Here is a 13,696-nt window from a genome sequence, read left to right as displayed (position 1 = left end):
AAGAAATGTAACACGTGCAACCGCCATGCCAACCACTCTAGTTGTTAATGGTGCTCAACTGTTTTTTCTCAAGGAAATTATGTAACTTTGACACGTACAGCATTTCTTTGATTTGGTGGTTTGGTCAATCCATTTAATCTTGGTTTAGGGATTGAGTGATTGATTTAATCTTTCTGCTTTATTCCAAGTGTTATATATTTACTGAAAAGAATCGCAGTAAGACGTGTATAAAACCTCAGGAAACATATTTCATGGAGTCTTTTTTTTTTTCTACTGACTACCGTGTTTCTTCAGCCCATCTAGTTCTGTTATAGCAAATTGGAGTGATTGCCTTGAATATTATCTAAGAACTGGTAAACTTAGTCTGTTTAGATAATGAATAACTCTGTGTTTGCATCTCTGTGGTAGACATTTTCAATAAATACTTTATGTTAGAAAATTTAAATTCATTTCATGTACCATGCCTTATTCCTTCTATTTTGAATGTACCCTAGAAAATGGCATTGGTGTGTTAAAAAAAACTTTTCGTGGAACGTTTCAATTCCACGGTCATTGTATGTCACTGAGTGGAGTACACACGCATGTTATGTTTTAAGTCATGTCGCTGGTGCATGGTTTCACAGAAGCAGGTGTACCAATGAAGATCGCGGTATTTAATGTTGGAGAGAAAGCCGCCTTTTCAACCAAGCCGTTCTCTCCTCTTCTTTTTTCCTTTTCTTTTTAGATATGTACTTGTTTGAAAGGCAGAGTGATGGAGAGGAAACCTTAGAGAGATGGAGGTATTCTCTCTGCTCATCACTCGCTACATGGCTGCAACAAGGCAGGGCTGGACCTGGCTGAAGTCAGGGGTCTAGAGTATGCCCCTCACATGTGTGACAGGTGCGGTTTCTTGCACAGTCAACTGTCGCTTTCTCAGGCACGTTAGCAAGAAGTGGCTTGACATGGGGCAGCCAGGACTCGAGCATGCTCACATGGGACATGCTGGCACTGCGGGAACTAGCTTAGTCGAATTAAAAGAAAACAGAATCATAAGTGCATAGATGAGCTCAACCGTGTTCATCACTGAGAGCTAGACTATGTGAGACTTATTTAACACAAGGTTGATTTAATGAATTTAGTGCCATTGTGTTGAACTAACTCTCCGATGGATAAATCCTGTTCAACAAACAACTGCTTGTAGCATGTGCTCTGAGACAACGTGAAAATCTACGCTATTTTCCAGGATGACGTCCAACTAGACCACACTTATCTGAACTTTCTCCCTAGAAATCCTGGGGCCTATGGACGTGTCTTATGCATAGCATATACATTTATGTAACCTATACCATATGGGAAGCACATTATCCTGTGTCACAAATGGATAGGAAAAGCAGACGTGGTCTGTGAGAGATTATGGTAATGTACCGATTGCTTAACTGTCAGATAGCTTCTTTCCCACTTGCTAGTGACTAGCAAGCCCTCTATTTCAATTAGTTACGATGGAGAATGTGTGTATGCGCAATTTTAGGGCAAACACGGCTGCTCTAATTCTCAAGGGGGACAGCCCAAACTAAACATCAGTAAGTGAAGGCAGATTTGCGGTGAGAAATGCTGAGCTCGGCAGGTGTGCATAAATTAATGACGCCCTGTGCTAGGGCAAGACAGCAGGATGAAAGGATTGGTTGCCCAGGCCGGGGGCTCTATGGGGTACAATTCAACAAGGGCAACATTTTGTACAAGACAGTTTACAGGTGCCTATTTTGGTATTTCATATTAGAAACAGATCTGTAGCTTAACCCATTGACGTGGATGTAGCAGCCAGTTTGCTGAGTCATGCTTAGACCTCATATGCGTGATGAGCCATGTATGTGTTTTTTCCATTAAATAACTGTTTCTACACATTCACCAGAAGTGCTTCTTGACACAGTTTTCCTAGACATCAGGCATCAGGTGTAATTTTGCATCCCGGATGGCACGTGGAGCTAATCCTGAATGTCCCAGTTGTCAAAGAAGTGACCACCTTTTTTTTAATTGTAAGAATTATCCATCGTCAGTGAGAGCTTGGGAGGGCCAAAGATTTCCTTAAAAGGTTTTCTTTTTTTTTTTTTTTTATTATGATGATGGTGATTTGTAAGAGTAGCTCATCTGTATTTTCTTAACACGTGTGCTGTTCCTAATGTTTATTATTGTCCCCGTTTTTACAGGCTTTCTATACATTTAGCGTATTATTGCAGCCTGGGTTCTCTGTGGGCCATCGCAGTCCTGTGACTTTTCAGTAGAGATTTATGGGCCACATCAAAGGGGTAATAAACACATGGAGACATTGTTCAACAGAGCAACATAGCTGCTTCTCTGTTTCTGCCGAACATGTGGTTGGAGTTTACATCACTGTTGCCCAGCCTGCGCTCAGAGGAGAATACAGAGCTACAGTGTGTCTGGGGCTGGGCTGTTCATGTTCTCGCCTCGACACTTTCTCCGAGCTCAAGTTTTTTTCGCTTTCCTCCACCTTTCCATGGAGAAGGATGGAAACTATTTGCTGCTTGTCTGCTTTGTAGAAGGAATTGTTCCGACAGAAGTCTGAGCGACACAGCTTCCAGTCATGGATTCACCATGGGAACAACCAGGGTTCTGTTGGGTTTTTTTTTTCGGTCTGCTCTTCGCTCTTCCTATAGATATCTCATGTTTTTGGAAAGTTAGCTTGTATGATCGAAAAGGACAGTTGGAACAAATAAGGCTTATAGAACTGAAAGTCATCTCCAGGGGTTTCAAACTAGTCTTATCTTGATTCTTCCACTCAAAAGCCTTATTGTATTGAATGGAACCTGATGATCTCTCCTTTAAAACATGGAGACTCAGGTGGAAATTTAGACCAGTAATATTTCATAGGTATTAAGAGAAAATGATTGGCTGTCTTTTTTTTTTCTCCCTGCAAGTTATGGGTTAATGTAAGGTATGAATGAGTTCTGTGAACATCCCAAATCTTCCAGATTAAAAGGTGTGCTTTAATTCTAGGAAGGTTAACAGAGCAGCGAATGAATGTAGGCTGCCGCGGGGCATATTGGGAGCCTTGAATTGTGTCTACAGGGGTGGGAGGAAGGGAAAGAAACTGGGTGTAGTCTAGGACCATATGTCTGAGCATGCGCAAAGGCAGTCCGGGGGAAATGAGCCATGCTCTCAAAAGTTCAGGTAGTAAGAGCAACGCTGTTGTTTTCCTCTTGAGAATTGGTTCCCATGGGTTATACAGTTGCTTTTATTGGATAATTCACTTGAATGGCCTTTGATTCAGCTTGCAGCTGTGGGTGACTGACCGATTCCAAACACAGTGTTTCCTGGGACCAGTTCTTGTCCTGGCCTGTAGAAGGGGTCTTAGAAGATGGTCCTTTCTTCTAAAACTTGGACAGGCTCCATTGTTAACACCTGCTTAGTCCAAATGCAGCTTTTTTTGCAGCCCCCTTTTACTTGAATCGGGTATTTTGTGTTCATTGCTAAGCGTAAGAGTTGTTTATGACTGTTCTTTACAAAGCTCATAGAAAATTTGTGCTACGGAAAAAGTTAGACACGAGTTTTCCTTTTTTTTCCCCCCAGACTCAAGAAACACCTTCTCTTGTCAATTTCCCACCAACATTTTTGAAGTTTCCTTGTAGGGTGTAGCTTGTGTCTCCTATCCACTGTTGGAGGGAAAAATATAAAAGATTGTAGTTTGAAACTTTTTTTTTTCAAAGGCATTCAAACTAATTGACCTGATGATAGACAGAACTCCATGTGGTTTTGGACAGATGACTGTAAATCAGGAAATTCTCTTTTTCTTTCGAGCGCATTCATCCGTATGACTTCTATAAATGAGTTGCAATGCATGTCACTTCTTGATAAGTCCCTCCTCTTCGTGGTCTTTTTTCTTCATAGATTTTTTTTCATGCTTGTATGTTCACTTTTATATGGAAAATGGCCACGGTAATAAGCATTTCTATGTGGTCGTTTTCTCTTGGCTACCTTTACGGCGTTACAGGAGTTGAGACACAGACAGCCGAGAAGTCGCATAAGCAGGGGAGAAAGAAAAGAAAGGCTGAAGAATGTATCCAATTAAAACAAGGAAAGAATTCTTGAACCCAGCCATGCATGCAAGAAAAATAAATTGTTTGAAGTGAGACGTGAGGTGATCGCGCGTCCCCCAGGGTGGGAAGCCAATACTTAGGTGGCCTCCACCGTGCCTGTTGAGCAGAGCTGTTTCATCCACATCAGTGTTTCACAGATCATCCAGTGTTCAGTGAATATCTGCCGTGCGCCAGGAGCTCTGCTAAATGACTTTTCCCCTTTGTGGTTGTCCTTTAGAACTTATGTAAATGACACGCGGCATGGCTGACGTGTTCAAAACAGAAAAGAAAACGTGCCCTTTTGAGGTTGCGCTCACTGCTGTTCCTGCTCATGCTAGGCAAGGCTGCCACCTGCTCCGATGGATATACGGAACCAGCCATCAAAACAATCGTGTGTTTTCTGCTGGGTTCCACAGCTTCACCCCCTGGCGCCAGAGTTATTCTGTCCTGCCAGGGTTTGTAGCTTGGTATCTTTCAGGCATCACTACTTTTGCCCCTTGGGGCTGTTATTAAGTTCAACAGCAGTTCCTTGAACACAAGCGTCTGGTATCCAGGTTAGTGGAGGTGATTGCAGGGATACCAGCTAGGACTAATTGGTGGGTTGCGTATGTAAGGCAGATCCTTGCCAAACAGAAGATTCAAATCAACTTTGACACGGAGTAGGACAGCGAAAGTTTTCATTACGCTTGGGAATGGTTCGCGAGTTGGCATCACAAATCCCTGGGTCTCTTCTGTGTTTCAGACTAAGACATACTCAACAGAGAAAGAGGTCCATGTTGATAGAAAGAATTAATAGATGTTGTTTCGTTCGCAGAGATTCTTTGAGCTTTTCCGAAATGACTCAGCAACCTATGGGCAACCGCAAGTGGCAATTTGTTTTATCACTTACAATGGACAGAGTCACCTGTGGTTGGGTAGTTTTTACTCTGAGGGGACTTGAAGATGTTCATAGTCATTTGATATTATGAAAAAAGATGCATATGTTTCAAAATGTTTTTGCACCATTAATAATCTCATCTTCTTAATTTCATTTTTCCACTTTTTAAAAAATTTGCTTATTATTATTATTATCATTTTATGATACAGTCCCATAGGCTCTGGGATTTCCTTTATTCCCTCCTCAATTCCCTTCCCCTACACTGAATTCTTCCCCTATATCATTACTATAATATAGTTCTTCATACGCAGTCGTATGCCCATCATTGTGGGCATGGACAACGGCAGAGAGTCCAGCATCCTATTGTCCAGATATAGTGGACAATTTCATTGGGAGTTCATCTTTGTCTGGAAGTAGAGATCCATACTGTATTGTATCCTCACATCTGGATATGATAGCCTCCATTTCACAGTTACTGTACATCCCCTTAAATGAAAAGCCACAATATAAAATCACCAATAGGAAGAAAAATAGAAATTTACCATGCCATAAAGTTAAATAACATGCTATTAGATATGATAGTCTCCATTACACAGTTACTGTATTTCCCCTTAAATGAAAAAGCCACAAAATAAAATCACCAATAGGAAGAAAAAAAGAAATTAACAAAGCCACGAAATGAAACAATACTGAATGACTAATGTGTCGCTGAAGGAAGGAAAAAAGAAAATGAAGAACCTTCTTGAAGAAAATGATGCTGCTGTATGATCCATGAGTGCTTGAGGAATTTAATGAGAAAGTATTGTGAAGAGATGAAAGTAAAAAAAAAAAATCAAAATCCATGAAATAGAATTTCCTTGGATCTTGGTTGGTGAGCTCTGTCTTCTGTAGGCAACAAATAGATAGGTTTTGTTTTTTAATCCAGTCTACTAATCTCTGATGCCTGATTGATGATTTTAAGCCATTTACACTCGGGGTTAATATGAATGGGTGGTAATTTGGTCCTGTCATTTTAGCAATGGGTTGTTCATTGATTTCGTCTTATGTTATTATTTTACTGGGATGTGTTTTTGCATCTGCCTTTGGTTTTGGTGGATGCTATTTCTTTTCTCTGTCAAGAGAACATCTTTAAGTATCCTTGGTAGGGCAGGTTTGGAAGAGGCATATTCTTTTAACTTTTCTTTACTGTGGAAGAATTTTATTTCATTTTCAAAGACAAAAGAAATCTGGAGTATGTCACTCCATTGCCTGTAGAGTTTCCTGTGAGTTTAATTAGCATTCCTTTATATGTTAGTTGATTTTCTTCAGGTGCATATTTAAGGATCTTTTCCTTATGTTAGATTGAAGAGAGCTTGATGATCATGTGTCTTGGTGAAGATCGCTTTTGATCAAGCCTGTTGGGAGTTCTGTGCCCCTCCTGGATGTTGTTTCCCAATCCTTTCTCTAGATTAGGGAAATTTTCCCTTATTATTTCATCAAGTACATTTTTAAACCCTGCTTCTCTTTCTGCACCTTCTGGGATTCCCACAACTCTTATACATTTGGTCTTTTAATAGTGTCTTTCAATTCTTGAATATTTTTTTTTAGCTTGACCCAGCCCTGCTTGCAACTTTTTGTTTGTTTCCCCCTGGTGACAAGAAATATCTTCTAATTTTGAAATTCGTTCTTCTGCCTCCTTCATTTTATTTTAGAGACTCTCCACTGTACTTTTAATTTGCTCTACTGTATTCTTCATTTCTGATATGTCAGCTTTCATTTGATCCATATGCTAACATGATTTTTTTAATTCCTTGAATGCCTGCTTTACGTGCTTCTTGTTGATAAGAAGTTTTATAACAAGTGTTTTGAATTCTGTATCCCCCATTTTCTCGATGTCTTCCTTAATGACCTGGGAGATTGGCAAAAGCTTTTGCTCCTTTGGGGAGGGGGGCTTCAGTAATATTCATAGTGCCTCTGTCTCCTCTTTTGCTCTTGGTCATTGTACTTCTGATGAGCAGAGTCTTCTCCTTGGGGCAGGTTTCTAAGCTGTATCACCCACAGGTCTACAATTCAATGTTACGTATCGCAGTTGGTACGCGGCTCTTTGTTTGCAGTCAGTTGTGCCACACCCTCCAGCGAGTTCCAGGTCTGGGTTCTTATTTTAGATTTCCACTATGGTCTCTGGAGCCCCAGCTCCTGGCTCACCAGTCTCCACCTCCTGTGATACTGTGCTGTAGCTACACCATTGTCTGTACAGCCTTTCTCCCACTTCTGTTTGGAGCAGGTCCCAGGATTAGGGAGACACTGGATGTCCTATACAGCTAGGTTGTTGGTGGTGCTGATTTTGCCGGAACCTGTTGGCCGTTAGATCTGAGTTCCACACGGACCTATTTTGCCCCATAGGATGCCAAAGTCGGTATTATTTTCCCTGTGGGACCAGTGCAACGCACTGAGCTCAGTGAGTTTGCTCCCAGCTCAGCACATGCGCAGTCCGGTCCTGTAGCCTTTACCTCCTTAAACAAAATGGTGCACAGTTTTGCTCTAGGGGGCGGACTGGGCTGTGAAATCCACCCTGTTCCCGTAAGGTCCCGTCTGGCACCTGCTGCTCTGTCTCTGCTCCTGGTCAAATCAAACGGACCAGCAGGATGAGTAGTTCTTTGTCTGGGTGCACCTGCTGAGCTCCTGGTGAGTGTCCCTTCCCACCTGGTTGCTGCTAGAATTCTGGATGCCGGTGGAGTTCAGATCGCCACTCTCTGAATGGCGCTGGGGTATTAGTCATTGCACCACCACGCCGTTGTGTCCGATGCTTTCCTGTGTCCGTCAGTCTCCAGGTACCTCTCTGCTGTTGTTCTGTCCTCTCTTATTTCCTGGAATGTGCCCTCTCTGCTTCACACTGGCTAATGTTTCTCCGTCTGTTTAAACAGGTCCTTATCCTATTCCGCCATCTTGATTCTGCTCCCCTCCCCCATTAACTTTTTGATGAACTCGTGTGTGGTTTCAGTACACGTTGTACAACCCGCACAAGAATTTCAAAAACATTCACTTAACTGTTAGCTTTATAGGTATTTGCTGACGGGGATACCTGTGTTTTCTGTAACTATAATGATATCTAACACATGTATTATCAGATGAACTCAACAAAATTTTATGAATCATTTGTCATGATCATTCCAGTCAATGAATCTTTTGTGATATTCAGCAAGTTTTTTCTCTCATGTGGCTTGATATTTTCAGCTTCACAATGTCTTCATTTTAAACCCCTGGCTGAATAGAGGATTTGGTCCTAATATTTTTTTTTTCCATGAGAAATGGTATCAGTGCAATTCTGTAACCTTATTTCAACTCATTCTGCTGCTGCTATGAAGCCAACTATAAATGCAGTTTATTGTTCCCGTGATTACCAAGAAAAAATAATGTGTAAGAGATGTTTGATTTTTTTTTTTAATTTTGTTTGCTTCCTTTGCTACAAAAGATAAAGCAGCAGGAACTGTAGCCATTCTGGAATTCAGTTCGCTAATCAATTACACTTGCAAAACTCCTCCAGTGGTGCCAAAACTTCCCCATTCTTTGTTGCATAATTTGTGTAAAACTCCAAATGCACTCAGTGGAAGTATCAGTTCTGTTTTCTTGGAAAATGGTACTGCTATGTTAGCAGTCCAAATTAAAAAAAAAAAAAAAATCCCTCCATGAAGGTTATTTCAAAATGTCCTGCTTACACATTGTTTTTGAATGTTTTAAAATCATGTGACAATACCGTAAATATTATAATTAGAGCACAGTGAAAGGTTTATGTTGGAGAATCATCATGTTGGTCTTGTTGGCTTCTTGGGTAAAATGAAAAATTGTGCGTGTTTTTTGACTCGTGTAAGATGACCCTCACGCAGGGAGTTTTTGGTAGAAGGCAGTTCTTTATTAGACATAGCAGCCAGATGAAGTATTTTATTACTGTCAAGGTTGTAATTTCATAAGAATAATTACTCTTCAACTTTTTAAAAACATTTATTTCTTTATTTGTTAAGTCAGATATACAGAGAGGAGGAGAGACAGAGAGGAAGATCTTCCGTCCAGTGATTCACTCCCCAAAGAGCCTCAATGGTCAGAGCTGAGCTGATCCGAAGCCAGGAGCCAGGAGCTTCTTCCAGGTCTCCCGCACGGGTGCAGGGTCCCAAGGCTTTGGGTCGTCCTCAACTGCTTTCCCAAGCCACAAGCAGGGAGCTGGATGGGAAGTGGAGCTGCCGGGATTAGAACTGGTGCCCAGAAGGGATCCCAGCACGGGTGCTCGTATGGGATCCAGCACGTACAAGGTGAGGACTTTAGCCACTAGGCCACCACACTGGGCCCCTAGATACATAGTCACTATGACTTTTAAACATATTGCATCACTACAATGTAATGGAAATGCACATATTTAATAGATACTTTTAACTTAGCACCAACTAGATACTTCTGTTGCACTTGAAATACATTTCTAAGCAAATACTTCCCAAGCCATAGTTTACCATGTATTGTACTACTTCCGGAAGTTTGTGAAAAAGTGCAATTAACAGACAAGTTTATTTCAGTGCCAAATCTTTTTGAAGTCCCTGGAATGTCTTCATGGAAAAAAAAAAGTGTTCTTTGTGAAAAGCTACTCACGGATTTCAAAAATAATCTACAACAAAATATGCTAACTTCTCTTCATTTTCTTTTCCATGGACTTGTTGAAACAGGAAATTCCTGCTACTTTTAAAGAGGGAGAGAGATGAACACAGAACAGGTGAAGTGCATTATTCAGTATCTTAGTGATAAATGAATGCCTTGGAAAAGAAAACATGAAGTCACAGCCCGGCGCAATAGCGCAGTGGTTAAAGTCCTTACCTTGCACGCGCCTCGGGATCCCATGTGGTCACCAGTTCTAATCCTGGCAGCCCTGCTTCCATCCAGCTCCCTGCTTGTGGCCTGAGAAAGCAGTTGAGGATGGCCCAAAGGCCTTGGGACCCTGCACCCACATGGGAGACCCAGAAGAGTTCCTGGTTCCTGGCTTCGGATCAGCGCAGCTCCGTCCGTTGTGGTCACTTGGGGAGTGAGCCATTGGACGGAAGATCTTCCTCTCTGTCTCTCCTCCTCTCTGAATATCTGCCTTTCCAATAAAAATACATAAATCTTAAAAAAAAAAAAGGAAGCATGAAGCAGCTTAGTGATATTCACGTGGATGAGGTGTGGTGAACCTGTCACATTGAAGTGATAGGAAGGATTTCCTAGGGATGATCTTGGAACACATACGTGAACTTGACGAGGAATGTAACCAGGGAGGAATTTGCGGGAAGGGAACTTGAAACAGAGGAAAGGGCCAGTTGCAATGGCTAGAGTTGTGAGAGTAAAATCCTTGGCCCATTCTGCGAATGAGTGAGGGCAAGAGTAAGAGCCACCTTCAGCAGGTGCTCGCTTGAAGCGGCTTGGCTTGGACCCTGTTGCCTGGGAACCAGCACGGACCCCCACAAAAGGACACCTGGAAATTCACAAAACTTCAGAGGACCTTAGAAAAGCTTTTTGGCTGGAGGACATCCTGAATTAGGTTTGGCTGTGTGTCCAGACCAATTTTAAATATCAACTGGCTTCTTGGTGGTTTGCTTTCTGTTATTCTAACTCACTGTGGGTGTTTTATATGATTTTATGTATATGGGAAGAAGTCACTAAATTCCACTAAATTTCATTTCATGCTGGGTGGAGGGAGGGAAGGATTTCATGATACGTATGACTTCCGTGTTTGGTATCTGCGTTCCCTGGTGGCCGTCTGTCTGTGGCATTTGAGGCGACATTCAGGTGTCCGCGGTCACACGTTGTCCACACTTCTCTTTGTTACCCGCCTAACTGCAAAGGATGCTAGTTGTGTTCTGGAATGCCGCATGGTTTTTCCTCTGAAAGGATCTTCCTTCCTCACTTTCTGTCCACATCTCCAGCAAATCTTTGCTCCACGCCTGCGCAGCTGTCTCCCATCATTAAAAAAAAAAGAAAGAAATAAAAAATCCCTTGCAAATCTCAGTTCTTCCGGAGTATCTCTTTGCCTGCTCCTGCCTAAGGCCAAATTCTTTGGATGCATTTCTGGAGTAGCCGCTCTTTGCATCTCCTTACCCATCCATTGAATTACAGGCCTTCTCTGTGGGGGGTGCTCCTTCCTCCAAGACCCTACTGAAGTGACACCCCCAGTTCTCTTCAAGGTTAGGATGCCTTTGAGCTCTTCTTACCTGGTATGAACCGCCTGCTAACACTGACCACTACGCAGCTGCTTTCTTCTTGCAACTTTTCTTTCCCGTTTCCATGGCAACGTTCTTTGCATCATTTCCTTCCTATGTGGGTCAGCATCTTTATCAACTTTCTCACCTCCTCCTGCTTCATTTCCTTAAGTGTCGTCAGTGTTCCTAGGGTCGCCCTTGGCATTCCTGGTCTCTTTACTTCCTGCCCTGGCTTGCATCACTGTCTGTGCACCTGTGCTTCCTAGGGTTCAAGTCTCTCCTGATGCCATTGATCAGCTCGAGCTGGCGGCTCTGCACACTCGGGTGAAGCGCCACAGCCCAGATGTGCCTCAAGCGCCAGCTCGTACTCTGTGTATCACCTGCTGGTTTTCCCAAACATGTTTCCCTTACTGGTTCTCTCTTCAGCGAATCGCAGCCATGCATACTCCTGTATCTACAGGATGGCCACCAGTCAGAATCCTCTTTAATTACCCTCCCTCCACACATGTACGAGCACACTGACAATTCCTTTTGTCCGTTGTGTTGTGATTTTTATGCCACAAGCATTTTAGTTTTTTTATTACTTGCTTGTCCCGATGTGAATGTTTTTGTGTGTGTGAAAACGTACACAGGTTTGTTCGATGGCATTTCAAACAAATGTAACAAATTGCAATATGAAAATGAAATGTATGTAATTGGAAGAAGAACAAATTGAAAGAAAGTGATTACATTTAAATGAAGAAGATAACAGTTTAAGGGCTGGTGGGATGGCTTGATTGGCTATTCCTCTGCCTGCAAGTCTTGACATCCCATATGGTCGCCAGTTCGTGTCCTGGCTGCTCCACTTCCCATTCAGCCCCCTGCTTGTGAGCTGGCATAGCAGCAGAAGACGGCCCAAAGCCTTGGGACCCTGCACCCGCCTGGGAGACCTGGGGGAAGCTCCTGACTTTGCCGGCTTTGGCCGTTGCAGCCATCTGGGGAGTGAACCAGTGTGTTGAAAACCTCTCTGTCTCTCTTTGTCTATATAGCTGTCATTCCAATAAAGGTAACTAAATCTTTTTTAAAAGATGCAGTTTAAGCTTGGCACTCCAACATCCTGGTGGTAGGATTTAGCTTGAAATGATTTCATCTTGGAGGAGGATGGTGACATAGGATATATGGAAAGGAATTTTGCTGTTTTCAGCTGTCCGTGCGTGCAGCCTCGCACAGTACAAATTACCCCCTACATCTCCAAAGAGAATTTTTGGAAGCACTTAAAACTACAAAGGTGATAGAGTTGCTTGCAATGCCAGCATCCTATATTGCACTTCCAGCCCCGCCATCCTCTCTTCTGATCCAGCTCCTGGCTAATGCCCCTGGAAGGTAATGGCAGATGGCCCAAGTGCCTGGATTTTGGCACCCATGGGAGGGCCTGAATGGAGCGCCTGGCTCCTGGTTTCAGCCTTAGCTATTGAAGCCGTTTAGGGAATGAACCAGTAGATGGAAGATCTATCTTTGTAATTCTGCCTTTCAAATAGATAAATGCATCACGGGAAAACAAAATAAAAATATAGAATTCCTCTTAATGATCATTGTCCAGTCAGTGGAAATCAAAAGACAAGATGAGGGAAATGTTATGGAATCACTAAAGGCTGTGGAATAGTGGACTTTCATTTTTGTAAAGAGTCACTGTATGTTATTTCATTCCACGTGAGAAAAACGACGTATTTTTCAAAACGAGACTAATTAACCTATTGTTCAAAAAGACGTGACCATTATCACCAAATGACATGAAAATATTGAGTGGGATTAGAGAGGAGGGGATATGCGGATATTAAAATCACACAGTAGGTTATTCTTCATGATTTCCTTAAGCCATTCAGCGCAGAGGAACGTATCCTAAGTTAGAGACTTGCAGGTTGCACAGAGCTTGGCAGCGAGAGGAGAATGAGGCTGAACATTTCCAGTTTGAAGACTTCAAATATCATAGCTCTGAATACATAATGAGTTAGGGCACTTGTTAAAAACAGCTGGTCGCCACTGCAGTCGGAGGCGCTCTTAAGACTGACCTATACACACCGCCCTGTGCTTTTGCGATTTCAATTTGTGGCTATCCTTTATCAAGAAAGGCACCTAATCTTGCTGTAATCTTTTTCTAAGATAGCCCCTGTTGCCTTTGGTTGAAAAGTAAGCTTGCCCCGTCAGAGGAGTCATCAGCACCACTTCAGGCTAACCGGTGGCCATCAGCATGACAGATGACACCCTCCTTGTCCTGGACAGCTTGTGAAACAAAGCCGTGTGTCGACACCACGGGCCTGGCGGTCTTGCAATCTCTGGGGTCCGGTTGAGTGTGACCCTGAGAGCAGGGTGGTGGTGACGAGAGATAAGAAAGATTTAACGGAGACCGGTGGCATCATTCATTTTAAAGCAACATGTTCGCACGTTGCTTTAAGAGTAGGTAGTTTGCATGTGACAAAAAATGTAAAAGAAATAAGAAATCAAAAGAAACTAGACAAATGTGTGGGGTTTTCAGTGTGCTGTCATCTAAAGCTTCCCAAAAGCATTAGTTTAGGTTGCAG

At 42.6% G+C, this 13,696-nt stretch overlaps 1 protein-coding gene across 1 annotated transcript in view; it reads left to right on the top strand.

Moving 5' to 3' along the window:
* The window catches only part of SEMA3C (semaphorin 3C), a 141,783-nt gene that overhangs the window by 28,511 nt on the left and 99,576 nt on the right, over nucleotides 1-13,696 (top strand). The gene's annotated exons all lie outside the window — the stretch shown is intronic.

The sequence above is a fragment of the Ochotona princeps genome, chromosome 32 (assembly GCF_030435755.1).
Source record: "Ochotona princeps isolate mOchPri1 chromosome 32, mOchPri1.hap1, whole genome shotgun sequence".
Lineage (NCBI taxonomy): Eukaryota > Metazoa > Chordata > Mammalia > Lagomorpha > Ochotonidae > Ochotona > Ochotona princeps.
Note: the sequence above shows the minus strand (reverse complement) of the source record. Positions and strands in the feature narration are given on the sequence as shown.